Genomic DNA, 11037 nt, shown 5'->3' on the forward strand with positions numbered 1-11037 from the left:
AACAAGCCTCAATTCAGAATTTGGAGAAGCAAATGAGTGGTTTAGCTAGTTTACTTAGTGAAAGAAAACCAGGGAGTTTACCGGGCGATACCAATAAGAACCCCCGAAATGAGCACGCCAATGTTATCACCACACGGAGTGGTTTAGCATACGAAGCTCCAAGAATGCCCGAAAATTCTGATTTCAGTGTTCCGTTGAACTGAAATGATGAACCAGTTAAGGAGCCAGAACAAGTAGTTGAAAAGGAAGAACGGGAGAAACCCGTAGTGAAGCCATATCAACCACCGCTCCCATACCCAAGGAAGCAACAACAAGAAAGGCTAGAAGCCGAAAGGTCAAAATTTCTAGATATGTTTAAACAAATTAACATAAATATGCCTTTTATTGATGTGATCTCAGGTTTGCCAAAGTATGCTAAGTTTTTAAAAGACTTACTTACTAATCGGAAGAAAATGGAGGAACTTTCATCCGTCACCATGAATGCTAATTATTCAGTTATTTTGATGAACAAGATACCAAAGAAGTTAGCAGATCTTGGGAGTTTTACCATACCATGTCTCCTAGGAGATTTGGAATGCATTAAAGCATTAGCGGATTTAGGGGCTAGCATAAATTTAATGCCTTATTCATTATATGTTAAGCTAAATACCGGGGTACTAAAACCAACCCGAATGACAATTCAACTAGCGGACCGCTCTGTTAAATTCCCTCGTGGAATTTTAGAGAATATGTTAGTAAAAGAGGGTACCCTAGTATTTCCGGCCGATTTTGTAATTTTGGACATGGAAGAGGACACACGTGTGCCTCTTATATTGGGTCGACCTTTCCTCAATACCGCTAGAGCTATGATAGATGTTCATGGGCAGAAATTGACCCTTAGTATTTAGGATGTTAAGGTTACCTTTTCCGTTGACCATGCCTTGCAATACCCTGAGTCTACTGATGACTAATGTTATTATTTGCAAACTGTAGACGCATATTCGGAGTTGTTGCAGGAATTTCCAGAATTGCAAGGTTCGGGAGAATGCATTTTGGCGGAAGGTGATGAAGAAAACATGGTGGAAGAAGTGGAGATGTTGACCACCTTGATGGCTAACGGTTATGAGCCAAATGATGAAGAATACAGAAAGTTGGATTTAAAAAATGAGTACCGATGTAAGACATAAATTGAAGAACCTCCCGTTTTGGAACTCAAGCCACTTTGATGTTACGCGAGGTGTATATAAAATAGCTTATATTTTACAAGGAAATACTATTAAATACGATACAATTTTACACAAGATATTTATTTATTTAGAGAATGGATATACTTAAACCTTGCTACAACACTTATAGGCAGTGTACCTAATCGTACAGTAGTGTAGTTTTTAGTAAGTTCGGTTCGTTCCACAGGGAATCTTTTAAACAAAGCTTAACGCTATATTAGTTTTATTTTATAAAAATACAAATATATATATAAGTAATATTATTATTATAAAGGGGGGTTTTTACCGTTTAATGACCGGTTTGTCGATTTTAAAACTTTAGTTGCAGTTAAAACAAAATGTAAAATATTAAATAAATAAAGGACTTAATTTAAAGCGTAAAGTAAATAACGATAATGAAATTGCGATAAATAAAAGTGCGATAAAATAAACTTGCGATAATTAAAAAGTACGATAATTAAAAGTGCAATTAAATACAATAACAATAAATAAAAGTGCGATAATTAGAAGTGCAATTAAATATAAAATAAAAGAAATTAAATATGAAATAAAAGAATTATGCTTATTTAAACTTCCGTAATCATGATGTTTGACGTGTTGATTTTAGTTTTATGCCCATGGGTTAATTGTCCTTTGTCCTGGATTATTTAATATGTCCGTATGGTTTTTGTCCATAACAGTCCAACAGTCATAAATATAAAGTGCGAGTGTCCTCGTCAAATTATCCTTATACCCGAAGTTAAATATTCCAACTAATTGGGGACTTAAACTGTAACAAGGTTTTAATACTTTGTTTAATAATTACACCAGGATGTCGACTGCGTGTAACCCAAGGTTTTAATACTTTGTTATCAATTATGCCAAGTGTCCTTGTACATAATTTCACCCCTGTTTTAATAATTCTAGTGGTTATTAATCCATTCCCGTGTCCGGTTAAATGAACGATTACTCGTACATATAAATACCCTGCCCATCGTATCCGATCGAGTGTATATGGTTATTTATAGGGACGTCCAATTGTAAATCTTTATATTAACATTAACAAATTATCATTTAGTTAAACAAATATAAAGCCCATTAATAGCCCATAGTCTAATTTCCACAAGTGTCGTTCTTTTGTCCAAACCCCAATTATGGTACAAAGCCCAATTACCCAATTTTAGTAATTAGCCCAACATCATGATTACTTCGTTTTAAATAAGCATAATAATAACTTAGCTACGAGACATTAAATTAAAAAGGTTGAACATAACTTACAATGATTAAAAATAGCGTAGCATTAAACGGACAGAATTTCGACTTACACCCTTACAACATTCGCTAACATACCCTTATTATTAGAAATTAAAAATAAAATTAAAATTAAAATTAAAATATAAATATAAATATAAATATAAATATATATAATTTACGTATGATGAAGAAGGAAGAAGATGTGTTTTGTGTTACACCAAAGCTCGATTTTTATAGGTCTGTGATATGAAAAAGATGCTCATGCGATCGCATGAGCTTTACCCTTCAAGGCCATGCGATCGCATGGCCAGCTGGGGAGAGCCAAATTTGGTTGTTTTCTTCTGCCGACGTTTATTTAAATATAATATAATATATATATTAATTTTAAGAATTAATTATATATTATATTATATTCATATGCATAGTTGACTTGTAATTTTTAGTCCGTTGCGTCGAGCGTTGAGAGTTGACTCTGGTCCCGGTTCTGGATTTTCGAACGTCCTTGCGAATAATTTAATATCTCGTACTTTGCGTTTTGAATCTTGTACTCTTGTAATTTTGAGACGTTTCTTATCAATAATTGGAACCTCATTGATTGTATTTTGTACTTTTGAGCTTTTTGGTCGTTTGCATCTTCAATTCGTCGAATCTGTCTTTTGTCTTCACCTTTTATTATTTAAACGAATATCACTTGTAAATAGAACAGTTGCAACTAAAAGCTTGTCTTTCTTGAGGGATAATGCTATGAAATATATGTTCGTTTTTAGCATTATCAAATATTCTCACACTTGAGCGTTGCTTGTCCTCAAGCAATATAGTCTTGAAATACTAGAATCACTTCTTTATTCTTCACACTTTGTACATCAGTGATTTCTTTACGGCGGTATAAACAATGGTAGTAACGTTGTGGTTTACAGTCCCACATGACTATAAAAATTTAGATCCTTTAAGAAATTGGATCTTTATGAAAACATTTGATCTTTTTGAAAATTCAATCTAGCTTTTACCTTAGATAAGTTTTCCGGAATAACCCTTCACCGGTGTTTGCAATTTTTTTTTTTTTTTTTTTTTTTTTTTTTGGGTTTGGTGGGTTTTAGATTTGAAAATTTTGGCTCAAAACTTATGGTTTTGTGTCACCCACTTGCTAACCTTGTATTAGGAAAGCAACTCGTCCAGTATACTTGCTCCGTATATTACCTTTCGGTAAACTACCGTCCGGTTGTAAAGGAAAGCGTTGAACAAGCAACTGTTAAGGCAATGTCCCCTGACATGCTTTTAATTATGGTCTATAACGTGTCGAACGCAATTACTATTCTTGGTAGGAGCAATAGTAAAGCTCACCCTTTTAATTTGTCGGTCTGGCACAAGGTCCTGTCTTCGACCATGCTATGCAACCACCGTTCTTACGGTTGACACCCGATTTGGTTCAGGTGACCTAATGAATTCCAGGTGAATTCCTAGGATTTTACGTTCAAAGGTAATGAACGCATTGAAAATAGGGTTTTCAGAAAACAAATCGGTTTTAATTTGATCAAAATATTTTCTCGTTCAAGCTCGAGTTTAGATATCATTGTATTCCATGAGTTTGTAATTCTCAATCTTTAAGGTCAATCTCTAGGATTGAGTAATATCAGTCTTAAAAGCTGATTTTTGATCTTTAAGGAGATTATTCTTTCTGGGGATCTGATTCATTAGTCTTATCAAGCTAATTTGCACGGTACCCCCCATTGTACGAGATAAATCCTTCTCATGGTTAGGATAAATCTGACCACTTGGCCACCCTGTTTGATGCTGAGGTCCATGGATTTTCTGCTGATTTTAGTGATGACTTTTCTAGGTTTTTCGTCAACCTACAGCTGGTCTGGACGACAACTTCATGACCTAAATCAAGAAGCGCGTGTCTTTTTTGGAAGACTTTACTTCCTTTTAATGATGGAATTGATTCATCGTGTAGATCCATCTTTTCTTTTCTTTCATCGGGTAAAACAGTTAATTATCGTCCAAAACAAAAGTATTTTCAATTATTTGTACAAAAATATGTGATATATATTTTGAATAACTCGGTGAAAATTTCCCACACTTGGCTTTTATTTTCCTTTTTGTTCTCCTCTATTCCATTCTTAAATGAATTCTAACATTTTGGTTTGTTTCTCAATTTATGTCCTTACCAAGGTAACAATAATTTCGGTGTTAACACCTATTTTTATCGTTCATAAATATGTATAAACATGATTTTGAGTTCATTTAATTGAAAATTTTGAAAAATTTTACTAGAATTGGGTAGTCAGTATATAAGACTAGGGTTGTTCTTTATTATCAGAGAGCACTAGATTCTAATACAACTACTACTTTACTAGTATTTCTAATGGTAACCAAGTGTATAAAGTAAAATTTTTTAAAATCCGAAAGAATTTAACCCCTTCCCACACTTAAGATCTTGCAATGCCCTCATTTGCAAGAAATCAGTAACAATTTAAATTATTGAGGGTGATTAGCGTAAAAATGATTAAATTTTACCAAAGTTTCCAAACATATTGGCGTTTGTTTGCTGAATGATAAATGGTGCATATCATTTGTTCATTCGGTCTGTTGTTACATCACATTTATTTATCATCTTGTCGTCAAAATTAGTAGCTTTTGCTGAACTTAATGCCAGTCTTTGAAAATGCGCTGTTTTACCCTGTTTTGTACAATTTACAATATACATACATACAAATATAAACATGCATGGCAATTTGAAATGGGACTTAATATCCCACTTTCAAATCCTAAATGTGAAATATTAGTACACAATAATAATAAAAATGATAAAGATTACATAAGTATATTCAATAACATAAGTTTAAACATGAATAAGTAAAAAGATAAAAACATAAAAATCATATAAATAACCAAATGGAACTAAATCAGTCTGGATATGGGTTCCAGTTCATCTCGTCAGGTGGGTTCCATTGTTGGTTATAGGTGTTCTGATAGGCTTGGTTATAGTCATACCGGTTAAAGGGTGGTCGGATATCGGGGCTGTGTGGCGAAAAATGAGCAGGTCGAGTAGGTACATAGTTATTTGGTACCTGATATGATAGCTGGCTCATGATTTGGTGCTGATGAACTAACCAGCTATAGTGTTGGCGTCGCCTATAATCCTCGTATACTCGCTCGGAGTTCCACTGCTCATACATACTATGTCTGGCCGCGTTCGTCATTGCTTCCTCATCTATACGAACGTGGACGTCAAGAATAGCATCTCGAAAGACATCCCTAATGTCTTCCGCCTCCTCCATTTCCTCGTCTGAGCCTCTCTCTACCTGAGGATGAGATCCCTCATAGGGTACTGCCTGGTTACGTCTACTTTTCAATACCTTAGCACCCACATAAACTTTCAATCCTAAGGGCTCAACCTGTTCTCTACAAAGCTGTAATGGACCTCCTTGGTTCCTATCAACACCTAAATACTCTCCAATGAGAGTAACAAAAATACCTCCTCCTATTATACTCCCGTCCTGTATTCCCTCTACCATTTTAGATAAATAAAAAGCAACACAGTAAGGGATATTGACAAAGCTTCTAGGATCCCGAATACACTTTAGGTAGAATAAATCATGTAAGGTAGAATAAATCATGTATGGTAATTTTTTCTTTATTGTGACCTCTCTGTGTAATCGAGTTAGCCAAAAATCTATGAATAATACGAAGCTCGGCTCTGTCAATATGTGTATAGGAGTGTCCTCCTGCTCGTGTAAAAACATCAAAATGTGACATACGCCTCCAAATGGCGTCAGCGTCAAAGTTTCTATCTACCCTTTCACCATAATGAATCAAGTTTGTACAATCGGGTAGTAGCAACTCACCAGGAGTATATATCTGTAAAGCCCTGGCCATGTCCAGCATGGACATTCTGTACATCCTACCACCAAGGATAAACCTAAGAAATCTTCTATCATCTATTCTAACTATATTTGTATCAAGTGATACAGTACTCATCAACTCAACACACCATTCCTTATATACAGGTCTACGAATGGTGAAAAGACGTTCCCAATCTGTAAAAGAAGAACTGCCATACCTTTGAACTAAAAGCTGTCTAACACGGTCAGCTAGATGGACCGTTTTCAAAGGGGCCCAATCGATTACCCTTGGCACCTCTACATTTTTTGTTACCAATTTGAATTTGTTCCTTTGATATGTCTCGTAATCTCTCCATCTCCTATCAAATCTCAGATTAGGATGCAGAGTGTGCTCAGGAATCGTTGGGAATTCTACTGGCGGCCTCATTGGGAATACTATGAATTCATCAACAAATTGTACCGGATCATAATAAGGTATGTGCTGATCAGGCTGTTGTTGTGGTTCTTGTTCGTGTTGCATTTCTGGTTCTGGTTCTGGTGCTGGTGCTGGTCGTCTAGATGATGATGCTCCTGAACCTCCCGTATCGGCTTTCTGCAAAACACATTAAACACAAAATTTGTGCATCCACATATGCATTAGTGTTAGCAAAATAACAACTTAAAACAATCACTATAACATGTTAAATCAAAATTAAACTTATACACATTTTCACAATTTTTCACAATTCTACACTTTTCAAATAAGCACATATGAAAATGTATACAAAGTTCATAAGCTTTTAACTCAAATAACATGTCAAAATAGTCATTACTAATAATTAAACAAGTCTCAAATGGCAAATATATCAAATTAATCAAGTTCATGAATTTTGGACTTAAAAAGTCCACTTTAATCTCCAAAAATCATGTTTAGGATCAATGTTTGGATCATTTAACTATCTAAACATGTTACACTACTCAATTTAGCAATAATTCATGACAAAAATTGGCCATAACCTGTTTATATCAAAAAGCCCCAAATTGCTCAAGAACACAAACCCTAGATTTCTAAAAATTTTGAAGTTTTTGGCTTCAAATCATGTTAAATAGCATCAATCTAGGTTATACATGCATAAAATACTAACAATTTAACACTAATTACACCAGAAATTAACAAAATTGCATTAGGTAAAAAATTGGTAATTATCACAAAAACTAGGAATTTATAGAGTTTAGGGGTGTAATTTTTACCATTTTGCTGAAGAATGAGAATCTATGCATGATTAAAGCAAGAAAAATGACGAATTACGGTGGAAAATTGATGAAATTTGGTGAAGATTTGAGAGAGTTTCGTGTTTGTGTGTGTGTTGTGGTGAGGAAGACAGACTCGCTGTCTGTATGTATCAGGCCAGATTTTTGCCTCCATGCGATCGCATGGAGGTATAAGGTGATTCCCATGCGATCGCATGGGTACCCGGCTACAGTGTTTTGACCTTTTTTTTTTTTTTTTTTTTATAAAACCTTATACTTTATAAAACTTATAATTAATTAAATTTTAAAAATTTGTTTTCCTTTAGGAGCGAGGGTGTTTCGGATCGATGTCCTAGTCCGTCCCTCGACAAAATTTTAAAATTTGTCAATTCAAAGCGCGGTTTTAAAAGTAAAGATTTTTGGGTTTTTAAATATTTTTGGCGTACTTTAATTCAATAAGATTAAAAATAATGATAATAAAAGTTCTCGTCCCTCCCTCGGGTAAAGCAATTTCGGTTCAATCACCTAGTCTTCAACTCACGACGAATTTTAAAAATCATATTTTTAACTTAGCGAAATAAAGTAAATTTTTGTTTTTAAATTCACACAACTTAAATTTAAAATGCATAAAATTCAAAATTAATATTAAAAATTCACACCAAACTTAAATTTAATTTTTTTGTTTTTATACATACAAACTTATATTAAAAATATTAATTTTTTTAAATATTTACAATTTTAAATATATTGATTTAAAAAGTTTACAATAATTTTTTTAATACTAATTTTAAAAACAAAGTAAAAATAAAATTAAAAATCTTTTTGGCTTTTATCCCACTTTAATCAATCAAATATTATCAAAAATATGCGCCCCTCTTTTCGGTAAAGTAATTTCGGTTCCATGACCTAATTTAACTCATGACGAATTTTTGAAATATTTTGGGTTGATTGATTAAAGATATTTATACCTTAAGAATAAACGTTAAATTTCGCAGTGATGTAATAAATTTTTGAATGATATCAATAATTTCGGTCGCCAAACCTAATTTCATCGAATACCAATTTAATACTTTATAGCGAACAAATTAACGTTTATTATCAAAAGGTTAAAAATGAAAATAAAAAATAAAAACTGTACAGACTTACATGTGAGATAGTATTCTTAGTGATATGATCTATCCCATTCATAAGATAGTCGGTTTAATTGATTTTCCATGGCTACATAGGCGTAACCTCGAGCATTCAGTGTTTTTTCTTCTAAACATATGAACGGTCCGTCTCTGCATAAAGTAACAAATTCGGTATTTGAATAGGTTTGATTATTTGAACATTTACCTCCATGTGACCATTTTCTGCATTTGTGACATCTTTCAAGGTGTCGTGCTCTTCTTTTCGCTGCGGATTTTGATTTTCCTTTACCAAATTGTAACTTATTATCTTCGCATCTGGATTCTTTTCTTACTCCGTCCAACCTTTCTCTGATTACTGATACTAGATCACTCGGAAGTGTGTCATTATTACGTTTAGTGATCAAAGCGTGTAGCATTAGACCATGGTTTAGTTCACATGCAGTCTTCATTTCGTAAAAACCTAAAAAGATAAAAATTCAGAATGGGGGGAGAAGACTAGTTCTTTAGGGTCTGCTAGGGAAAGACCATTCGAGTTCCATTTTCGAGAACTACATGAAAACAGACAATCTAACTCTAATAGAAATACATAAAATCCTTAAAAGACTTGATTCTCCCCACACTTAGTTAGCTGTGGTATCGAAATTGTGATTAACTTCGTTGTCGATTTCCATTGGACTATCTATGTAGTGTTTAACTCTGTGACCATTAACTTTAAATTCAATCCCATTTGAATTTATTAATTCTATCGTTCCGTATGGGAAAACTCTTTTGACTATGAATGGTCCAGACCATCTTGATTTCAATTTTCCAGGAAATAGCTTGAATCGTGAATTGAAAAGAAGAACTCTGTCTCCTTCTTTGAATTCTTTTGAACTTCTGTTTCTTTTATCATGCCATTTCTTCGTTCTTTCCTTATAGATTAACGAATATTCATATGCTTCATGTCTTAATTCTTCTAATTCGTTTAGTTGACTTAACCGTAGACGTCCAGCTTCATGTAAATCAAGATTACATGTCTTCAAAGCCCAAAATGCTTTGTGTTCAATTTCTACTGGAAGATGACATGCTTTTCCATAAACAAGTCTAAAAGGTGTGGTTCCAATTGGAGTTTTGTAGGCTGTTCTAAAAGCCCAGAGTGCATCCTCCAATTTAATGGACCATTCCTTCGGATTTGATCCTATGGTTTTCTCTAGAATACGTTTTAAAGCTCGGTTGGTATTTTTAACTTGTCCACTTGTTTGTGAATGATATGCGGTGGAGATTTTATGAGTTACTCCATATCTTTTGAGAACTTTCTCAAGTTGATTGTTACAGAAATGAGTACCCCGATCACTTATTAAAGCTTTCGGTGTTCCAAACCTTGCAAAAAGATGTTTTAAAAAATTGACTACAACTCGTGCATCGTTAGTTGGGAGAGCTTGTGCTTCCGCCCATTTAGATACATAATCAATGGCTACGAGAATATATAGATTATTATGAGATTTTGGAAATGGACCCATAAAGTCAATACCCCAAATGTCAAATACTTCACATACTTGAATGACATTTTGTGGCATTTCATCACGTTGACTTATTTTTCTGGCCCTTTGACAAGCATCACAGGATTTGCAAAGAAAGTGTGCGTCTTTGTAAATTGTAGGCCAATAGAATCCAGCATCATAAACTTTTCTTGCTGTTAGTTGAGGCTCATAATGCCCTCCTGTTGGTCCTGTGTGACAATGGTTTAAAATTTTACTAGCTTCATCTCCGAATACACATCGGCGTATTATTCCATCTGGACAACTTTTAAACAGATGTGGATCTTCCCAGAAATAGTGTTTTATATCACTAAAGAATTTCTTTCATTTTTGGTACGATAATCCTTTTTCAAGGAATCCACATACTAAGTAGTTTGCATAGTCTGCAAACCATGGAATTTCATTATAATCTATTTTCAATAGATATTCATCAGGAAAGTTGTCTTGTATGGCCGATTCATTTAGAACTTCTAATTCGGGATTTTCAAGACGAGAAAGATGATCAGCGGCGAGATTTTCTGCTCCTCTTTTATCTCGAATTTCAATATCGAACTCTTGTAAGAGTAAGATCCAACGGATTAATCTTGGTTTGGCATCTTGTTTCGAAAATAGGTATCTAAGAGCAGAATGGTCGGTATAGACCACCGTTTTTGCTAGAACGAAATATGAACGAAATTTGTCAAAAGTAAAGACAATAGCAAGGAGTTCTTTTTCAGTAGTTGTGTAATTCGTTTGTGCTCCTTGTAACGTCTTACTAGCATAATATATAGGTTGAAATCGTTTTTCAATCCTTTGTCCTAAAACGGCTCCCATTGCAAAATCACTTGCATCGCACATTAATTCAAACGGTAGATTCCAATTTGGTGTTATCATGATC

This window comes from Rutidosis leptorrhynchoides, chromosome 1, assembly GCF_046630445.1.
Source record: "Rutidosis leptorrhynchoides isolate AG116_Rl617_1_P2 chromosome 1, CSIRO_AGI_Rlap_v1, whole genome shotgun sequence".
NCBI lineage: Eukaryota > Viridiplantae > Streptophyta > Magnoliopsida > Asterales > Asteraceae > Rutidosis > Rutidosis leptorrhynchoides.